The sequence below is a fragment of the Chrysemys picta genome, chromosome 3, assembly GCF_011386835.1.
Source record: "Chrysemys picta bellii isolate R12L10 chromosome 3, ASM1138683v2, whole genome shotgun sequence".
NCBI lineage: Eukaryota > Metazoa > Chordata > Testudines > Emydidae > Chrysemys > Chrysemys picta.
Window position 1 is genome coordinate 183,999,558 of NC_088793.1, and position 21,252 is coordinate 184,020,809.

The following is a 21,252-nucleotide window of genomic DNA, read 5'->3' on the forward strand; positions in this document are numbered from 1 at the left end:
CTGTATAGCGGAGATAAAAGGCGTGGAGAAGGATGGGTCCATTTCAGGGTGTCGCCCCTAGGAGGATCAACAATAGCTCCCAGTCTGCGGTTCAGACAACAGTCTGCTGCGTGCCAGACATTTTGTGGCACAAAACTTTTTCTGCGAGGGGCGGAGGGACAAGGAGAGGTTGGAAGAATCCTCTTTGTCAGACACAGACAGGCTTTGCTGCGGTGTCTTGCTGCTATATATGAAGTAATGAGCGGATCACATCTCTCTCTGCACAGTGGCTATATACAGTAGCTCTCCAACCTGCATTAGGTTTTATAAATTGTGGGATGAGTCAGCCCAATGAGTGACACAGCTAAAAACTTAAACTCTGAAAGGGAATTTTAAATAATGCCAGGCTAATTTATTCATCAATTTTTGGGGGCTCAGTTTAATGATTCAACAATTTCTAACAGGGCCTGGCCAACCTTAAATGCATTAAATTAAAGGGGGGAATCCTTTTATTAATTTAGGACTTGATTATATTGCAAAATGCACCCTCAATTTCCCTTGTCTTCAAGGTGAATTGAGAGTGCTCAGTACTAGTACATCTTAGCTAGAGATCATCACCTTGCTGGATCAGTCCTTTGGTGAACAGGAAGAACAGTCATTTTAGTCAGTTATACTTCTCAGAATCATAAAATATGAAGTCAACATTAAAGAATATCTATGGGATACCATATCTACATTTTGAGACTTTTTATATAAAATCTTATGTTTATATAGCACTTACCCACAAGCATCTCACAAGACTGTATACAGACACCATCACTGAAATACAGCCATTGCTGGAATGGAAGATGGTGACCAGTCAGCATGCCACTCAATAGCAGAATTGGTGGAGGGGGTGCAAAAGGAGAATGAAATTTTGGCCAAAAGTACCAGAGGAAAAAAATGCCCTATGTACAAAAAATACCTTGTCTATTCCATGTCCCTGCAGAGAAGACAAGACCTCTGTTTTTAAGTTATTATTCAAAAGACCCATACACAATAAGATTCATGGTACTGACTTGCCTTTCTTATGCAAAGCATCCCAAATTGCTTTTTAAAGCATTGATGAGTATTATTATCACACTGACTGTAGCCTTCTCTAGGCATGGAAGTTGTACTGGTTTAATTTAAATTGGTTTTTAAACCAATTCCTAATCAATTTAAACTAAACTGAAATAAGACTGGTTTAAACAGAAATTAGTGTGTCTACAGAACCCTTAGCACCAGTTTAACTAAATCAACACAGTCACCACAGCAAGGACAAGTGAGCACAGTCTCACATTTCATTGCCTCTCTAATGGCATAATCCTCTACTCTTCCAAACTGCATACCTCTGGATCATGGACACATACATTCCTTGATTTCATATATATGGGTTTAGAGGTCAATGTATGGAGACATTCAAAGTGAGATGCAAACTGCAAATTCACCCACATGTGACAGTTACAGAAAAAGGAAGGGTGCAAATGGGTAATTCTCTCTCTCCTTATTTAAGTGTAAAATAAAAAGCACCAAATACCCTTTCTAACTTCAGGGCCCAATTCTACCACATTTACTTACATTGCATTCTACTTACTCAAATGAGCAGTCCCATTAAGTTCAATGGAGATATTTACATGAGCTATGGGACTACTTGCATTAGTGAGTACTACTCAACATAAGTAAGGGTTGCAGAATTGTATCTTCATGGTAAAGTTTACCCCTTTGCAAAGAGCCAGCACAAGGCCTAGATAAAAGTTCATCATTTGTGAACTGCCTAGGTCCCTGCACTTGGGTTCTGTCTGCTGCCTAGCAAGCAAATAGCTCTACTTCTAAAACAGTTGATTCAGAAGGGATTGATGGGGTTGTAGATCTATAGTTCACAATTGTCAGCTTATTACTAACTGAAAAATACATATGTGAAAATTCTCAATTTCCTTTGTTGTTCAAAATAGCATTTGATATAAATGACTGTGACGCTCTGTACCTCGGGGGAACACCCAGCACCCCCATGTTCATCCTTGTAAAATGACTGTGTGCTATCCAATGCAAAGTTTGTCATGTTGGGTTTCTTTGGAAGGCTCATGATGCAATGAGCATTGTTGTTATAGTAATTGTTACAGTAATGTTATAGGTTATATAACTATGTATATAGTTACACAAATGTATCCTCATGGCTTAAAATAAGCCCAGGCATAAACTCTCCAAGAGCAGAGAGGCATTTCACACCTAATCAGGGCAGGTATGAGACAAACTCTCCCAGCCTCACAGGAACAAAGGACCCTGGCCTAGGCAGCAACAAAAGGATCTGTTCAAGTGAGTTACCTCCCTTCCTTTGGTCAGTATGGGACTGTGATGCGGTAATGCTCACCTGACTCTGAAGCGGGAGGGGGGAGGCAAAGCCAAGAGGGAAGAAAGGACATGATAAAAGGGAGAGACGTTTGCCATGCTCTCTCTCCCACCTACAACTACAGACATCACACCAAGTGACTGAAGTGCTGATCAAAGGGGAGAGCCTGGCTGAAGAGCAACCAGCCAGCTTCTGGTGAGAAGCCTCTAAGTTTGTAAGGACATTGAAAATGTTAAGATCAGCTTAGAATGCGTTTTGCTTTTATTTCATTTGACCAAATCTGACTTGTTATGCTTTGACTCATAATCACTTAAAATTTATCTTTGTAGTTAATAAATCTTTATGTTTATTCTACTTGAAGCAGTGTGTTTGGTTTGAAGTGTGTCAGAGATTCCCCTGGGGATAACAAGGCTGGTACATATCAATTTCTTTGTTAAATTGACAAACTCAGATAAGTTTGCAGCATCCAGCGGGCATAACTGGACAATGCAAGACAGAGGTTCCTAGTTACAGAGTAGCAGCCATGTTAGTCTATATCCGCAAAAAGAAGAACAGGAGTACTTGTGGCACCTTAGAGACTAACAAATTTATTAGAGCATAAGCTTTCGTGGACTACAGCCCACTTCTTCGGATGCATCCGAAGAAGTGGGCTGTAGTCCACGAAAGCTTATGCTCTAATAAATTTGTTAGTCTCTAAGGTACAGAGGTTCCTAGGGTTGTGTCTGGGACCAGAGATACTGACTTGTGTCATTTGGTTGCACAATCCAAGGAGCAGCTCAATCAAGGATTGTAGTGACCTAGCAGATCACAGGTGCGGATAACACCAGAGTGGAATGTCACAATGACATATGTAATTTGTCCATACAATAGATCTGGCACAGGCAGCACCCATATAAGCTTCTACTTCTCTGCCTCATCCTAGACCTAGATAAATCACCTGATGGCAGAGAGGGTAGTTCAGTTTCCATGCTTACATTCAGTTCTTGTGTTTTCTGCTGAAACTAACAATTAGTGCAGATTTTCTTCAAGTGTACTGAAACTGAACTGAGACCACTCTCTCATTTCACATAGGCCACGATAGCCATGAAATTTAATGATTTTCAAATTAAGTATTATTGACATGGGCTGGATTCAGACCAGTGATGTGGAGGTAAAAGGCCCATAAGCCAACTATTTTTAATTCCATAACCCATTTATCCTCTTTTATGCCTTCCTACGTGGCAAGTCTGATTTCATTTGAACAGCAGCATTTTATACCCAAGCTTGAAGCTGCTCTCGTGTGAAACTCAACCTAGATCACACACATTTGTTCTGTTTCCTGAAAACCATCTAAAATGTGTGTAAGAAAACAATTTAAGTCAGTTTCAAGAGTACAGTGAAGGTGACATAAGTATCATTATTAAAAAATCTAAAGTTTCACTGCATGTGAATAAGCACTTAAAACAATATATAAGGGTTGGGTTTTATGTTTGTTCTAACATTTTTGCTTCCTGGGGACAAACAATTCATCCATGTGCAACTTTTAGTCAGCCTTTGTATAGTAATATAATAAAGAATGATTTAGTGGCAGCAAGGTAGTTTGATTAAATTACAGGTGGTGCTAAAACAGAACACAGGCAGGCTTTCCCCTATGGAACGAATGGGTCAAATTCTACCCTTACTTACACCTATTTAGCCCCATTGAAGTTAATGGATTGTACATATGTTAAGTGTAGGCAAAATTGAGCCCGGTGGACCAAGTCATACATATAAAAATCAGGAGGACTGCACTGCTTTACCAGGGTTGAATTTAGTCCAGTGTCATAACTTCAAGTCTTGAACTTCACCTTGAGCTAGGATAGTTATCCCTGAATACTACTTCTGATCAAGTAAAGGTTGTGGAGACAGTAAGGTGGAGGAGCATGGGCCAGGTTCTCTGGTGTAACTCCACTGAAGTCAACTGAATTGCACAAGGGATGAATTTGAGCCATTGGTATTTAAACATATGATCTACCCTCACCAGCCTTCATCCTTTCATCCAGTTTCTTTTATTAGCACCCATAATACATGAGCATCTCCAAAGTACTTAAAGACATAATACTTTTCTATTCTTTCCTACCATGTAGTAGTAAGTCTCTAGAACATATGTGAAATAGATTATTAAACACTGAATGCTATGCAAATACAATGCTGAGTGGTTTTGACAACATCTTTAGGGAGCTTAAAATGAATTCAGTGAATTACTTAAGAAATTAATCAAAAGTAGGCCCATGGTCCAAAGCTTTTATTCATACTAAAAATAATGGGTCACATTCTCTGCATAATTCCATTATCTTTAGTGGCGTTTCACTCATGTCACCAGCAAAGAATCTGACCTAAAATATTTTACTAAAAGCAAAATTCACATACATTCATTCATTCATTGCATACTGGAAGAGAAAACATCTTTTTATTTTCTGTACTGCAAATAACAGCAATTTAGTTGAACAAGTTGTTTCTTTATCATTTTATCTGCAGTTCTAAAATGGTTTTTATTTTTTGTTGGCCACAATAATGGATTAAAAGTTCCGTTAAAATGTATATTTTCAGACTACAGAGAACCTATTTGTAACAATTTACATAATTTTAACACAGTCATAATGACAGCACAAATTGAAATTTCACTAATCACTGATTTTGACTTTTAGAAGTAAATAAGAAATATATATATTAGTTCTTTTTTAAATATAATCCTTCATATGCTGTACCACAGAATGGTTGTATGTGTGGTCAGTCACCACCTAAAGAGAAAAGAAAGTGTTTTTATTTAAAGAGGAAGTGACTTAATATCTTGGAGGAAGGTAAGGAGGAAGTTCCAAGTGGATTGAGCAATCCAAGTCAATAGGCTGTAGAAACTACAGTTCCTAAGTACTTAATATATGCTGTACAACAGCAATTCTATTAATTGTTTAGACAGACATTTTAGTCTTATAAAAATTTACAATAGTAGTTAGAGTCCACTGTAGATATTCAACTGGATCATTTGAAAACTGAAAGGAAAGTTTTCATATGGAGCAAACTTACTTGGAAAAATAAAGCATTTTATAATTAAAAAAGAAATATACTGGCTAATATTTTTCAATTTCCTTTGGCAGTGTTGAAGATTTTTAGTGTTTAGAAGTGTTTTATAAGGGCATTCTTCCTCACGTCCCAGTGTGGCCTTCTGCTCAATCCTACACTAAAGTAATATCAGAGTCTACTGCTAGGAAAATAATTGTAATTTTACAAATCCAGCATTATGACTTTACAGCTGGATCACACAGGATGGGCATTTGGCCTGTGATGGAGGACATTTGGCCTGTGATGGCTTAAACACAAATGTGTGGTAATTTAAAAACAAAGTGTTCGGTTGCAGGACTACATGCAGCTCTGTCCCCTTTCTGGTCTTTCTCAGCTCACTCCCTCACATCTCAGCCTCATGCCTTTACCTCTCGTTAGGAGGAATTCTGCGTTTCTCCCCCTCTTAGCCCTGGCTCTGGGTATTGACCATTCTTATCCAGCAAGTGTGACTGAGTTCAGACACCTGCAGTTCTTCCCTTCAGGAGTTTGTGACCAGTGGTATACACTGACAAAATAGCCTTCTTGAAACAAAGTATTGTGTATTTTAACAGTAGGAACAAAGCATTTAGAGAAAAAGGGTTTAAAAAAAAAATCTACTCTCATGTCTATCCTACCAAGAAGTTTTACCATCCCCTGATGGTAACGGATGCAGGTCTATCTTCTTCAGACATACCCTGATGGGGTCTGTGTATCACTCTGGTTCCCTCAAACAGTTACTCCCCTCTCCTGAAGGAGAGTCCCTAAACCCTGCTATAGTTCTTTTGATCTCTTATGTTCCCAGGCCTTTTTCTGGCCTGGCATTTTCTTTTAACAACCCTCAAGCGTTTGCTGAGGGATAACTTATCTTGAGACATTCTTTCTCTCTCCTGTTTGTCCCCCCGCCCCCAATAGCTCCCTGTAACAAGGGGGACATCTGAAAGCCCCCTCATGGCATGAGGTGGCTCAGCAGTGTCCTGCTTCAGTATCCCTCCTCTGGTAACCCAATAACTTACTTCAGGCTCTCTTGACTCAGTAATACCCTCCTTGGGGCTGGTTTGTTATAAAAACAAAAGTCCCAAACATATAGTCCATTTCTCACTCCAGTGCAACATTAGAACTCCTGACATCTCATCCCTCAATGCCACATACTGGTGCCTTTGGCCACACCCAGACTCTGTCAGTCCTGTTCTGTCCCTCTGATCCAGAACAGCCACCCCAGCCCATAGAGCTGTGCATTGTGGAAACCCCCAGAGTTTCTCTGCTGGGAACATCCCTCACTCCCACTGGTCCTCTCACTGTTCTTCTGTATCTAGCTCTTCAACCTTGAAGATGTCAGCAGGTAAGCTCCTCCACTCCTCTCCTGCCTTTAACTCTCTGCAGCCCTTGGCTCTGGCTCTCTGGCTTACATCCAAGATGTTAACTCCATCCCTGCTCTCTAGCTTTCTGCTCACTCTGGCTTGGGGATGCCAGCTAGCAAACTCCTCTTGCTGCTCTCTTAGCTTCAGCCTTTCTCCCAGAAACCACTCACATGCAATCTCTGGCCCCGCTCATCTCTTTCTCCCAAGTAGCCCTGCCGCACTGGGTCTCTTCCTGGCCAAGGTGCCCTCTTTTAAGTTCAAATTGGAAGCAGTGGATGAGGCACAGGTGCACTGTCCCTACTCCCTCTTAAAGGCCCAGTGTTAACCTGTGATACCCCCCCATTAAACCATTGTAGTCATACAGCAAATATTCCAATAATCAGGTCAACATACAGTATTCTAGAGTAATACATTATTGCAAAGCAGCTCCAAATCAATCACACAAGGTAAAAAAAATGCTTAAACTATTTTGTGCTTCTCCAGTCTTGAACTGGGTCAATCCATCAGTATAAGTGAAAGCAGTTTAAGGGCTGCTATAAATTACACCATCTTCCAAGTTCCAAGGAGCATTTAAGGTAGCTGTGAATTGCTGGGTACAGGGACTCCTTTCTCCTGGCCACACCCTCTACCACAGCCCCCAGGAGGGGGTTGGAATAGGAGCTGCTATGGCTGCTTTATGCACTGGGGGATTTTTCTGTAGCTACATCAGCTTTAGGGCTTGCTTCACAAAGACAGTACAGCACAAAGCTACCCAAACACAATGCAGAATATGGACCAAAAAATATCCTCACTATTATAGCAGCAGCACCTTGTCTAAACGAAAACATGTTTATACATGTACACATAGGTGTGCACAGCACATTTCATTAGGGTGTGCACCCAGGGAATTTTTTTTTTAAAGGCGAACATCATAAAGGTTGGGGTGTGGGAGGGAGTGCAGGGTGTGGGAGGGGGTGCTGTGTGCAGGAAGGGGCTCAGGGCAAGGGATTGGGGCAGAGGAGGGGTGTGGGGTTTATGAGGGGGCTCAGGGAAGGGGTTTGGGGTGCAGGAGGGATGCGGGGTGCGGCAGGGGGCTCAGGGCAGGGGGCTGGGGTGCAGGTTGTGGCAGGGGGCTCAGGACAGGAAGTTGGGGTGCAGGAGGGGTACAGGGTGTAGGCAGGGGGCTCAGGGCAGGTGGTTGGGGGGCGGGGGACAGGCAGGGGCTCAGGGCAGGGGGTTGGGGTGAGAGGTGCAGGAAGGGGCTCAGGGCAAGGGACTGGGACAGAGGAGGGGTATGAGGGAGCTCAGGGAAGGGGGTTGGGGTGCAGGAGGGGTGCGGAGTGCAGGAGGGGGCTCAGGGCAGGGGATTGGGGTGCAGGGTGTGGCAGGGGGCTCAGGACAGGGAGTTGGGGTGCAGGAGGGGTACAGGGTGCAGGCAGGGGGTTGGGGTGAGAGGTGCAGACAGGGGGCTCATGACAGGGAGTTGGGGTGCAGGAGGGTAGGCTGTTTGCAGGCAGGCCCGGGGCTGGGGATCTGGGCTCCCCCGTCCCGGCAGGCAGGCTCGGGGGCCAGGCAGAGGGGGCTGGGCTGGGCGCTTGGGGCAGAGGAAGCCGGGGTGGATTGCAGAGGGGCCGGGCTGCTCCCAGGGCTGGACTCAAGGCCGAGGGTGGCGGGCCGGAGCCCCCAAACAGGGCCGGGGAGCTGAGTTTGCAGCCAGGCTGCGGGGGGGGCCTGTGGGCCAGGCTCGCCCCCTGCCCCGGGCCTGCTGGCTCCTGGGTCCCACTTAAGGTGGGCTGGACTCAGGGGCGGCCTGACCCCCTGGGTGGTGCCTGGGCCCCCGGCCAGCGCGGGGAGCCGCAGGCGGGTTTGTGGCCCTGGGCACTGGAGGCGGGCAGCTGCCTTGGGGGGGGGGAAGCTGTGGCAGCATCCCCGCGAGTCCCGCAGACCACCTTAAGCAGCTGTGTTGGTGCTGCCGGGTGGGAGGCTGCCAGCGAGCACATGGGGCTATTAAAGCAGCCAGCCCAGCCCTGGGGAAGAGGAGCCCGGCTCAACAGGGTGCAGGCCGGGGGCTCAGGGCAGGGGGGGGATACAGGAGGGGTTCGGGCACGCTCCCTGCCTGCCAGTGCCCCCACGCCGCGCTGCTCACCATGTCCCCGTGCAGCCCCGAGAGAGGGGGGCAGCACAGGGCTCTGCATGCTGCCCTTGCTACGCCTCCAGGTACCTCCCCTGAAGCTCCCATTGGCCGCAGTTCCCCGTTCCTGGCCAATGGGAGCTTCGGGAAGCGGTGCCTGGAGCAACTCCCCAGCCCTAGAGACATGGTGCCCTGATGGCCACTTCTGAAAGCAGCGTGGGGCCTGTGGCACCACGGGGGGCAAATCCTGCAGGCCAGATCCAAAGCCAAGAGGGGCCGGATCCGGATCCAGCCCATGGGCATTAGGGTGTGCCCGGGCACACCCCGTGCGCACGCCGATGCATGTACATTTTATTCAAAGGGATATTGGAGTGTTTCTGTTTTTTAGCTAAGTAATATAGTAAATAAAATATACTTATAAATATTACCTTATTCTTCACATATATTCACAGTAACAACATGGAGATGAGAAGTATAAGGAAAGTTTTTGTTCGTTATTACATAGAGTGCTTGTTCTTTGTTATATCTAGTTAATACAATATCTACCTCAGATAATATCATGTGGGTAAGAAGGTTTTAGCATGTAGTTACCCTAAACTAAAGAAAAAAAATCTGAACATCTGTATCATATAAGATCGTCCTTGACAACTGAGAAATACAGCAAATATCAGAAGTTTCAGAACACCGAAGATGAGCTCTGTGAAGCTTGAAAGCTTCTACCTTCTACCAACAGAAGTTGGTCCAATAAAAGATATTACCTCATCAATCTTCTCTCTCATAATACAGCCAGTCATTTCTCTTACTGCCTGTTACTATAAAGTAAAGTTTATCATTATATCATAATTATAAAATAACTTACTTTTGTATAGCATCTTTCATTTGAAAGGACCCCACGATGACTTGCAACCTTAAACTGATATTAAAATCATAAACAAGGAACACTTTATCTACCATCAAAATGTACCTGCCTCTGAAGTGAAGCCTAGCAACCATTTAATAGTGCACAACACTTCACAGTAAGTGAGAACATGACGTAAAGAATGTATCAAATTGAAACTCCAGGGGAATTTTAGGTAAATAGAAGTAATTAACCAAGTTGGATTTTGGCCAGGCCAACCTTACTCTTACAAGAAGAACCAGGTGATCTTTAAAGACAAGTGGTTAAGACATCAATTTTATATCTTGTTAAACTTTTAAGATCTAACTTTTAAGATCTTTAAAGACAAGTAGTTAAGACATCAGTTTTATATTTTGTTCAACTTTTAAGATCCAACTTTTAAGATCTAACAGTATCAGGTGAGGCCGAAGGTAAACCTTGACCTGATAGACTGAATAGGGAGGCTCTGATCCCAGAGTGCTCAACTTGCTGTGGCAAATTGCCAGCACTATTATGATGGGTCCCATGCTTTCTCCTCTTGTGGGGGTTCAGGACACCATTTCTCACCCTTGAACTGGGGTATCAACTGTCCCACTAGTGTCCAAGAAAAGGGGAGTGGAGAGGGAGGGCCCAGGGCCCACCCTCTACTACGGGTCCCAGCCCAGGAGCCCTAGGGAAAGCAGTAAACCACTTGAACTAGCGATTCCTTCCCCTGGGCTGCTTCCCTCTCCAGCCCTTCAGCTTGTGGGGCTTCCTGCCCTCTCTCTGCTTGGGCCAAGTTTCTCTCAACCCCTTGTGTCTGTAGAGTCCCTCTGCTCTGCACAAGCCGGGTTTCCCTTTACTTAGGGTCTTGGTCTTCTGGCCCACCATAGCACTTCTCCAAACTGCTCTCCTCCAAACTGCTCTCCACTCCAACACCAAACCACTCTGCTTCAACTCCTTCAAACTGTTCTCCTCCAAACTGTTCTTCACTCCAACACCAAACCACTCTGCTTCAACTCCTCCAAACTGTTCTTCACTCCAACACCAAACCACTCTGCTTCAACTCCACCTAACGAAGAGAGGGAAAAGCATCTTCGCCAGCAGGCTGGCTAACCTAGTGAGGAGGGCTTTAAACTAGGTTCACCGGAGGAAGGAGACCAAAGCCCTGAGGTAAGTGAGGAAATGGGATCCTGGGAGGAAGCACAAGCAGGAGAGCGCAAGAGGGGAGGACTCCTGTCTCATGCTGAGAAAGAGGGACGATCGATGAGTTATCTTAAGTGCCTATACACAAATGCAAGAAGCCTGGGAAACAAGCAGGGAGAACTGGAAGTCCTGGCACAGTCAGGGAACTATGATGTGATTGGAATAACAGAGACTTGGTGGGATAACTCACATGACTGGACTACTGTCATGGATGGATATAAACTGTTCAGGAAGGACAGGCAGCGCAGAAAAGGTGGGGGAGTTGCGTTGTATGTAAGAGATGTGTATGACTGCTCAGAGCTCCGGTATGAAACTGCAGAAAAACCTGAGAGTCTCTGGATAAAGTTGAGAAGTGTGAGCAACAAGGGTGATGTCGTGGTTGGAGTCTGCTATAGACCACCAGACCAGGGGGATGAGGTGGTCGAGGCTTTCTTCTGGCAACTAGCAGAAGTTGCTAGATCGCAGGCCCTGGTTCTCATGGGAGACTTTAATCACCCTGATATCTGCTGGGAGAGCAATACAGCGGTGCACAGACAATCCAGGAATTTTTTGGAAAGTGTAGGGGACAATTTCCTGGTGCAAGTGCTGGAGGAACCAACTAGGGGCAGAGCTTTTCTTGACCTGCTGCTCACAAACAGGGAAGAATTAGTAGGAGAAGCAAAAGTGGATGGGAACCTGGGAGGCAGTGATCATGATATGGTCGAGTTCAGGATCCTGACACAAGGAAGAAAGGAGAGCAGCAGAATACGGACCCTGGACTTCAGAAAAGCAGACTTTGACTCCCTCAGGGAACAGATGGGCAGGATCCCCTGGGTGAATAACATGAAGGGCAAAGGGGTCCAGGAGAGCTGGCTGTATTTTAAAGAATCCTTATTGAGGTTGCAGAAACAAACCATCCCGATGTGTAGAAAGAATAGTAAATATGGCAGGCGACCAGCTTGGCTAAACAGTGAAATCCTTGCTGATCTTAAATGCAAAAAAGAAGCTTACAAGAAGTGGAAGATTGGACAAATGACCAGGGAGGAGTATAAAAATATTGCTCAGGCATGCAGGAGTGAAATCAGGAAGGCCAAATCACACTTGGAGTTGCAGTTAGCAAGAGATGTTAAGAGTAACAAGAAGGGTTTCTACAGGTATGTTAGCAAGAAGAAGAAAATCAAGGAAAGTGTGGGCCCCTTACTGAATGAGGGAGGCAACCTAGTGACTGAGGATGTGGAAAAAGCTAATGTACTCAATGATTTTTTTGCCTCTGTCTTCACGCACGAGGTCAGCTCCCAGATTGCTGCACTGGGCAGTACAGCATGGGGAGAAGGTGACCAGCCCTCTGTGGAGAAAGAAGTGATTCGGGACTATTTAGAAAAACTGGATGTGCACAAGTCCATGGGGCCGGATGCACTGCATCCGAGGGTACTAAAGGAGTTGGTGGGTGAGATTGCAGAGCCATTAGCCATTATTTTTGAAAACTCATGGCGATCGGGGGAGGTCCCAGATGACTGGAAAAAGGCTAATGTAGTGCCCCTCTTTAAAAAAGGGAAGAAGGAGGATCCGGGGAACTACAGGCCAGTCAGCCTCACCTCAGTCCCTGGAAAAATCATGGAGCAGGTCCTCAAGGAATCAATTATGAAACACTTAGAGGAGAGGAAAGTGGTCAGGAACAGTCAGCATGGATTCACGAAGGGGAAGTCGTGCCTGACTAACCTAATTGCCTTCTATGATGAGATAACTGGCTCTGTGGATGAGGGGAAAGCACTGGATGCGTTATTCCTTGACTTTAGCAACGCTTTTGATACGGTCTCCCAGAGTATTCTTGCCACCAAGTTAAAGAAGTATGGGCTGGATGAATGGACTGTAAGGTGAACAGAAAGCTGGCTAGATCGTCGGGCTCAACGGGTAGTGATCAATGCTCCATGTCTAGATAGCAGCCGGTTTCAAGCGGAGTGTCCCAAGGGTTGGTCCTGGGGCCGGTTTTGTTTAATATCTTTATTAATGATCTGGAGGATGGTGTGGACTGCATTCTCAGCAAGTTTGCAGATGACACTAAACTAGGAGGTGTGGTAGATACAGTAGAGGGTAGGGATCAGATACAGAGGGACCTAGACAAATTAGAGGATTGGGTCAAAAAAAACCTGATGAGGTTCAACAAGGACAAGTTCAGAGTCCTGCACTTAGGACGGAAGAATCCCATGCACTTCTACAGACTACGGACCGAATGGCTAGGTAGCAGTTCTTCAGAAAAGGACCCAGGGGTCACAGTGGACGAGAAGCTGGATATGAGTCAACAGTGTGCTCTTGTTGCCAAGAAGGCTAACGGCATTTTGGGCTGTATAAGTAGGGGCATTGCCAGCAGATTGAGGAACGTGATCGTTCCCCTTTATTCGACATTGGTGAGGCCTCATCTGGAATACTGTGTCCAGTTTTGGGCCCCACACTACAAGAAGGATGTGGAAAAATTGGAAAGAGTCCAGCGGAGGGCAACAAAAATGATTAGGGGTCTGGAGCAGATGACGTATGAGGAGAGGCTGAGGGAACTGGGATTGTTTAGTCTCCGGAAGAGAAGAATGAGGGGGGATTTGATAGCAGCCTTCAACTACCTGAAGGGGGGTTCCAAAGAGGATGGAGCTCGGCTGTTCTCAGTGGTGGCAGATGACAGAACAAGGAGCAATGGTCTCAAGTTGCAGTGGGGGAGGTCCAGGTTGGATATCAGGAAAAACTATTTCACTAGGAGGGTGGTGAAACACTGGAATGCGTTACCTAGGGAGGTGGTGGAGTCTCCTTCCTTGGAGGTTTTTAAGGCCCGGCTTGACAAAGCCCTGGCTGGGATGATTTAGCTGGGAATTGGTCCTGCTTTGAGCAGGGGGTTGGACTAGATGACCTCTTGAGGTCCCTTCCAACTCTGATATTCTATGATTCTATGATTCTAACTCCTCCAAACTGCTCTCTGCTCCAACACCAAACCACTCTGCTTCAACTCCTCCAACTGTCTGATTGGAGCAGGGGGGTTTTATCAGGTGACTGGCTTCAGGTGCTCTAATTGGCTTAATTGGTTTCAGGTGCTCTAATTAATCTGTAGCAGCCTCTCTTCCCTCTATAGGGAATAAAGCTCTCATCATCCTGGGGCTTACATATCTCCCATCTATCACTCTCCTGCTGCCCTCTGGCCATGCTATATCACATTGCCTACTCTCCTCACCAAGGTAATTATGATCGAGAATGCCACCTTCACAGAGAACTGGAGTAGAGAACAAGTTCCAAGTGATTCAAAGGATGGCTCCCTTAACTTTGCTAATACCAGTTTCAGATCCCATGGCGGGTAGGTTCTTGCACCTGTGGATATGATCTGTCCAGCCCTTTAAAAAAACTGATAGTGATGGGATTGGAAAATAGAGATCTGTTATTCACCAACGGGTGGAAAGCTGAGATGGGTGCCAGATGAACCCTGATAGAGCTAACTGCTAGTAGTCCAATATATGATGGGTGGGAGCTTGCTCCAGAGAAACACCTTTCTAGTGGGACCAGATGGAAAAACACTTCCATTTAGCGTGGTAAGTACTCCTGCTTGAAGGCTTTCTATTCTTAGAAGTACTTCTTGTACGTTCTTTAAGAAAGCTTTTACCAACAGTGTTAGCTATGAAGCATCCATGCTGCTAAGTGTATGGACTACAGGCTGGCATGGAGGAGGCATCCTGGGAAACCACATCTGGGTCCAGAAGGAGAGACAGTGGAGGTCTAACCAACAAGGCTAGTAGGTTCAAGAACCAGTGTTGCCAAGGCCATGTTGGTGCTATAAGTATGAGGTGATCATGGTCTTGTTTGGTCTTGGATAAAGCTCTGGAAAATAGCAGAATCAGAGGGAAAGCATACAGTAGGCCATTCTTCCAGGGCAACAGGAAGACATCTGTCAATCACCCTGGGTTGTGACCCACACACACACCCAGGAACAAAACTGATAGCTCTTTCTGTTGATGCTTGTTGCAGATGGGTCCACTTGGGGCTTCCCCAACTGATGGAAGAAGCAGTGACCACTTAGGGTGATTGGTGAAGGACCTGCTCAGATGATCTGCCAGTGTATTCTGAACTCCTGGACGTTAAGCAGCTCTCAGATGAATGGAGTTGACTTGCAGAATTCCCAAAAGAGAATCACCTCCTGGCACAGTTGACGGGATCCTCCATGTCTGTTCACATAAAATATAGTTGCTGTGTTATCTGTTAACGCTAGCAGATTCCTCCCCAACCCCCTGATATTTGGAAGGAAGGCCAAACAAGCTAGATGGACCACTCACAATTCCCTGATGTTTATATGTGCCTTCAAGTCTTGGATAGACCAAAGACTGCAGGGATCCTATGTGCACTCCTGGATCAATACATCTGTGACTAAAGTGAGCACTGGCTGTGGGGAGGCAAAAGGGACCCCCACACTTTCAGAGGGTCTGTCCACCAACCCAGAGAGGTCAAGATTAGGATTGGTACTCAGATCTCCATATCTAGATTATGATGGCTCAGGGAATACCCCAAAGCTAGCCATCCTTGTAGCTTTCTGAGGTGCAGTATGCCATGTGCCCTAGGAACCTGAGGCAACTGCATACTGTGATGACTGGATGTGCTTTTAGTTCCAGAATTATGTCCCATAGTGTTTCAAACCTCTATTGCAATAGAAAAGCTTTGGCCTTCGTAAGTCCAGGACCATACCAATACATTTTTTACTCTGAACTGGTTTCAGAACTGATTTGTCCACTTTGACTAGGAGCTCCAGCATGTCAAAAGTGGACTGGATAATGGCTATACTGGACAGTACCTGGCCTGGCCTCTCACTAGTCAGTGATCCAGGTAAGGGAATACATGGACACTTGACTTTCAAAGGAACACTGCTACCACCACCATGCACTTGGTGAAGATATGAGGAGCTGCTGACAGTCCAAATGAAAGCACTGTAGATTGATAGTAAATTCATTTTACCACTAATCTGAGAAACGCCTTTCAAGTTGAGGGTAGCATACCTGCTTCAGGTAAAGAATAATGGAAGCTAGGGTAACCAAGCAGAATTTTATTTTCTTCAGGAATTTAACTCTCTTAGATCGAAAATAAACAAAAGGTTGTCTCAGGCCTTTGTATTATGTTCCCCCTGAACATAAGAATGGCCATACTGGATCAGACCAACAGTGTATCTAGACCAAGTATCCTATCTTCTGACAGTGGCCAGTGCCAGATGCTTTAGAGGGAGTGAACAGAACAGGGCAATTTATCAAGGGATCCATCCCCTGTCATCCAGTCTCAGCTTCTAGCAGTCAGAGGTTTAGGGACACCTAGAGCATGGGTTGCATCCCTAACCATATAGGCTAATAGCTATTGATGAACCTATCCTCCATGAACTTATCAAATTCTTTTTTGAACCCATTTTGTGTTTGACTTTTATACAGAATCCCCTGGCAACAGGTTCCATAGATTAACTATGCATTGTGTGAAGTACTTCCTTATGTTTGTTGTAAGCCTGCTACCTATTAATTGCATTGGGTGACCACTGGTTCGTGTTCTGTGATGGAGTAAATAACACTTCCTTATTCACTTTCTCTGTACCATTCATGATTTTATAAATCTCTATCACATCCCCCTCCCCCAATTCATCTCTCTTCCAAAGTGAACAGTTTCAATCTTTTCAATCTGTCCTCATATAGGAAGCAGTTCCATACTCCTAATCATTTTTGTTCCCCTTCTCTCTACTTTTCCCAATTCTAATATATATTTTTTGAGGTAGAACAACCAGAACTGCACACATTATTCAAGGTGTGGGCGTACCATGAATTTATATATTGGCATTTTATTTTCTGTCATATCTATCCCTCTCCTAATGGTTCCTAACATTGTCAGCCTTTTTGACTGCCACTGCACATTGAGCAAATGTTTTCACTACCCACAATGACTCCAATATCTTTTTCTTGAGTGTAACAGCTAATTTAGACCTATCTTTTAACCAGTTACTGGCCCATGAGAGGACCTTCCCTCTTTTCCCATGATTCCTTACTTTACTTTAGAGCCTTTGGTGAGGGACCTTGTAAAAGGCTTCCTGAAAATCCAAGTATGTTATATCCACTGGATCACCTTTGTCCACATGTTTGTTGACACCCTCAAAGAATTCTAATAGATTGGTGTGGCATGTTGATTCTTCCCCAACATATTGTGTTCATCTATGTGTCTAATAATTCTGTTCTTTACTATGGTTTCAACCAATTTTCCTGGTATTAAAGTTAGGCTTACATGCCTGTACTTGCCAGCATTGCCTCTGGAGCCTTTTTTTTTTTAAATCAGCCAGCCATCTGGTACAGAAGTTGATTTAAGCAATAGGCTAGACAGCACAGTTAGTAGTTCTGCAATTTCATATTTAAGCCCCTTCAGAACTCTTGGGTGAATACCATATGTTCCTGATGACTTACTACTGTTTAATTTATCAATTTGTTCCAAAACCACATCTACTGAAAACTCTAGCTGGGACAGTTCCTCAGATTTGTCACCTAAAAAGAATAGCTCTGGGATGGGAATCTCCCTCATATCCTCTGCCGTGAAGACGGATGCAAAGAATTAATTGTCTTCCTTAAGTGCTCCTTTAGCACCTTGATCATCTACTAGCCCCATTGACTGTTTGGCAAGCTTCCTGATTCTGATGTACTTAAAAAAATTGCTGTTAGTTTTTGCACCTTTTGCTCATTGCTCTTCAAATTCTTTTTTTGGCCTGACTAATTATACTTTTACATTTAACTTGCCAGAGTTTATGTTCCTTTCTATTTTCCTCAGTAGGATTTGAGTTCCAGTTTTTGAGTGGATGTCTTTGTGTCCCCTTCCTCTATGGCCACCCGCTGGAAGGAGTGATTGAACCTCCTGCTGAAGGACAGTCTTGTGAAAGTGGTACCTGAAAAGGGGCAGGGAATGGGGGTGAGAAGGGGTAGAAACCCCAAACCACTGTGGTTAAGACCCACTTTTCTGAGGTGATGTGGGACCAAGTACTTAGGAAGTGGGATAAACAATTGGCAAATAGAAGGCGAGAAGTGGATGGCACTCTGGGGACTAGCAGTCTGTTCTCGACCAACACATCAAACACTTGTTTGAATGAAGTTGCTGGATGACAGAAACCTGAAATTCAAGAAGAGGGTAGTGGTGGCAGTCACCTCCTGTAATTTCTGACCCTTTTTCTTGATAGGTCTTGGGACTGAGGCATAAAGCCCAGATATGTGTGGGTCTACTGCAGATGGAACTGCTTCCTTTTTGTCACCAGCATGTTTCCAAGCAACTTCGGTATTGCTCTAGAATCCTATAGGCTATGGAGCCTATGATCTGTCTTGCCAAAAAAAGGGAAGGACCTCCAAATGGGATGTCTTTGATGGTCTACTGGACCTCTGGAGGGAGGCCAAATGGCTGCAACCATGAATTATAGTTATGGCAGACTTGAGATGCTTATTCAGCTGCATCCAACCCGGCCTGAAGGGCTGTTCTGGCCGCTAGCTTGCCCTCCTCCACCATTGCAGTGAATTGCTGGCTGAAGTCATCCAGTAACTTGTCCTTGAACTTCAATATGTTATCCCACAAGGTGAACTCATACCGACTGAGAAGTGCCTGTTGATTTGCAATCCTAAATTGCAGACCCCCTGTAGAATAAAGTTTTCAACCAAAAAGGTCCAGCTTCTTTGAGTCCTTTCCTTTTGGAGTTGATGCCTGGTGTCCCTGCCTCTCCCACTCATCAGCTTTGGCAACTACTAAGGAGCCCAGTGCGAGATGTATGTACAGATGCTCAAATCCCTTAGAAGGGACATATTATCTCTTCTCTGCCCTTTTCACTATTGGGGAAGAGGTCATAGAATCATAGAATATCAGGGTTGGAAGGGACCTCAGGAGGTCATCTAGTCCAACCCCCTGCTCAAAGCAGGACCAATTCCCAACTAAATCATCCCAGCCAGGGATTTGTCAAGCTGGGCCTTAAAAACCTCCAAGGAAGGAGACTCCACCACCTCCCTAGGTAACGCATTCCAGTGCTTCACCACCCTCCTAGTGAAATAGTGTTTCCTAATATCCAACCTAGACCTCCCCCACTGCAACTTGAGACCATTGCTCCTTGTTCTGTCATCTGCCACCACTAAGAACAGCCGAGTTCCATCCTCTTTGGAACCCCCCTTCAGGTAGTTGAAGGCTGCTATCAAATCCCCCCTCGTTCTTCTCGTCTGGAGACTAAACAATCCCAGTTCCCTCAGCCTCTCCTCATAAGTCATGTGCTCCAGACCCCTAATCATTTTTGTTGCCCTCCGCTGGACTCTTTCCAATTTTTCCACATCCTTCTTGTAGTGTGGGGACCAAAACTGGACACAGTACTCCAGATGAGGACTCACCAATGTTGAATAAAGGGGAATGATCACGTTCCTCGATCTGCTGGCAATGCCCCTACTTATACAGCCCAAAATGCCGTTACCCTTCTTGGTAACAAGAGCACACTGTTGACTCATATCCAGCTTCTCGTCCACTGTGACCCTGAGATCCTTTTCTGCAGAACTGCTACCATTCGGTCCCTAGTCTGTAGCAGTGCATGGGATTCTTCCGTCCTAAGTGCAGGACTCTGAACTTGTCCTTGTTGAACCTCATCAGGTTTTTTTTGACCCAATCCTCTAATTTGTCTAGGTCCCTCTGTATCTGATCCCTACCCTCTACTGTATCTACCACACCTCCTAGTTTAGTGTCATCTGCAAACTTGCTGAGAATGCAGTCCACACCATCCTCCAGATCATTAATAAAGATATTAAACAAAACCGGCCCCAGGACCGACCCTTGGGACACTCCGGTTGAAACCGGCTGCTATCTAGACATGGAGCATTGATCACTACCCGTTGAGCCCAACGATCTAGCCAGCTTTCTGTCCACCTTACAGTCCATTCATCCAGCCCATACTTCTTTAACTTGGTGGCAAGAATACTGTGGGAGACCGTATCAAAAGCTTTGCTAAAGTCAAGGAATAACGCATCCAGTGCTTTCCCCTCATCCACAGAGCCAGTTATCTCATCATAGAAGGCAATTAGGTTAGTCAGGCACGACTTCCCCTTGGTGAATCCATGCTGACTGTTCCTGATCACTTTCCTCTCCTCTAAGTGTTTCATAATTGATTCCTTGAGGACCTGCTCCATGATTTTTCCAGGGACTGAGGTGAGGCTGACTGGCCTGTAGTTCCCCGGATCCTCCTTCTTCCCTTTTTTAAAGAGGGGCACTACATTAGCCTTTTTCCAGTCATCCGGCACCTCCCCGATTGCCATGAGTTTTCAAAGATAATGGTTAATGGCTCTGCAATCTCATCCGCCAACTCCTTTAGCACCCTCGGATGCAGCGCATCCGGCCCCATGGACTTGTGCACGTCCAGTTTTTCTAAATAGTCCCGAACCACTTCTTTCTCCACAGAGCTCTGGTCACCTTCTCCCCATATTGTGCTGCCCAGTCCAGCCGTCTGGGAGCTGACCTTGTTTGTGAAGACAGAGGCAAAAAAATCATTGAGTACATTAGCTTTTTCCACATCCTCGGTCACTAGGTTGCCTCCCTCATTCAGTAATGGGCCCACACTTTCCTTGACTTTCTTCTTGTTGCTAACATACCTGAAGAAACCCTTCTTGTTACTCTTAACATCTCTTGCTAGCTGCAACTCCAAGTGTGATTTGGCCTTCCTGATTTCACTCCTGCATGCCTGAGCAATATTTTTATACTCCTCCCTGGTCATTTGTCCAATCTTCCACTTCTTGTAAGCTTCTTTTTTGTGTTTAAGATTAGCAAGGATTTCACTGTTTAGCCAAGCTGGTCGCCTGCCATATTTACTATTCTTTCTACACATCGGGATGGTTTGTTCCTGTAACCGCAATAAGGATTCTTTAGGTATGATGGAGTCTGCCACAATGCCTTGACCAGCTCCATAATATCCTCATTGATTGTGAGAGCCACTCTGGTGGGTCTGCTGAAGCTAAAATATCCACCAGCTTGTGGGATTTCTCGCAGACTTCCTCCACTTGGATATCCAGGACTATGGCTACTCGTTTTAGCAAGACCTGATGAGCTCTATAATCATCTGGTGAAGAAGAGTCACTCACTACCTCTACTATCTTATCTAGTGATAAGGAAGAGGAAGTATACAGATTTTGAAACAGTTTGCTCTATCTCCTGTGCTAGAGGAACCACCAGAGTGGTTTCCACCTGTTCAGCCCCAGTCCTGGTACTGATGACAGGAAGATGTTGTCTCTGGTGCCTATGCTCCCAATGCATACCCGAGGAGACAGACTGTGATGGATGAGGGGAAACCCCCTGGGGTCCA